Source organism: Tupaia chinensis, unplaced genomic scaffold, assembly GCF_000334495.1.
Source record: "Tupaia chinensis unplaced genomic scaffold, TupChi_1.0 Scaffold000047_1, whole genome shotgun sequence".
NCBI lineage: Eukaryota > Metazoa > Chordata > Mammalia > Scandentia > Tupaiidae > Tupaia > Tupaia belangeri.
The window spans coordinates 6,360,875-6,362,213 of NW_006159505.1; the positions used below are offsets into that span (position 1 = coordinate 6,360,875).

The 1,339-nt window shown below is 57.5% G+C and overlaps 1 protein-coding gene across 1 annotated transcript in view; it reads left to right on the forward strand.

Annotated features, from left to right (window-relative positions):
- The window catches only part of TNNT3 (troponin T3, fast skeletal type), a 25,724-nt gene that overhangs the window by 12,591 nt on the left and 11,794 nt on the right, over window positions 1-1,339 (forward strand). The window lies entirely within an intron of this gene.

Sequence of the window (1,339 nt, forward strand, 5' to 3'; positions counted from 1 at the left end):
ATGGGACGAGGAAGCAGTGAGGCACCAGCCAGCCAAGGGGCGCCCACATGTGGCCCCCACATAACCCACTAACTATGGCCAATGCTTGACTGGAGAGGTCATGGGACCCCAAGGGCCGAGTCCTGGCTAAGTTGGAGTGGGTTGGGCTGCAGATCCGAAAGGCACCCCAAGAAAGAAGCAGTGGGGAAACCACTGATGTGAGTGGAGCCTAGCCCTCTACCACATTGTGGGGAACTAAGAGCCCAGATGCTAGGATAGCACAGCACGATGTGAACAGGCACTTGAGGCCGAGCCCCTGGTGTCTGTTCATCGTGGGAGGATGGTGCCTCATGCAAGCCTGGTGAGCCCCCAGCAGAGGAAGAAAGGGAATAGGTTCCCAGCTCTTAGGCTAGCAGGAAACAGGCCTCCTGGGCATGCTTCTCACTGCCCCTCTTGCCTCTGCCCCTGGTGCCCTTGAGCCTTTGTGCCCCAACCAGAGGTATGGAAGCCCCTCCCTTCCCCGGGGAGCCTAAGGATGGCAGGAAGAGAAGAAGCAGAGGCAGACAGGAACCCCGATCCTGAGTCTGCTCCCCTGACTACAACAGTAATAAGTCATCACAACAGAAGCCAGTACCAGCGTTCCAAATGCCCCATGCAGCCTTTGTCCCATCCGTGTGGTGGGACAGGTTGGGGTGGACTCAGGCATCAGATTCCGAGAGCATGTGGCAGGATCTGGGGGGTAGAACGGGGATGGGACAGCCTCCGCTGACTCTCTGTCTTGCTGGCTCCCGCATGTGCCCCCTCTCTCGGCCCATGTGTCAACGGGCTGTTTCCATTAACCTCGGATCCCTTCTCCTTTGACCTCTGACCTGCGTTTTGCCTCTTGTTCCATGGCCCTCCTTAACCCATGAAGTTCATGAACCAGGTATGTGACATGACTTCAATGCCAGTGGGCACATGTGGCCATGTGTGGGTGTGTGCAGGAGCCGGGCCAGGAAAGAACAAGAGGGGCACGTAACCTACTCACATCCTGGTTCTGCTTGGACCCTCTGCCCTCCCTCTTGTTGTATCAACTTGGCCACAACCACTTACAGATGCTTCTCTCTCCCCTCCCTCTCTCTCTCCTCTCTCCACCACGATGCTGCTTCTGCAGAGGAAGTCCAAGACGGTATGGCTGCCAACGTGTCCTCAGCCCATGAGGCGGAGCCCAGCCCCTTCCTCCCTTCTGTCTTCTCCTCCTCGCTTCCTTCCACATGCCCTTTATGACTTTTACCACCATTGACTAAGCCTGTTTTGGCCTCTGGGCTGGGGACAGAGTGGGGACATCTTAGGCCTGGGGTGCTGGCTCAGGGAGGACTGG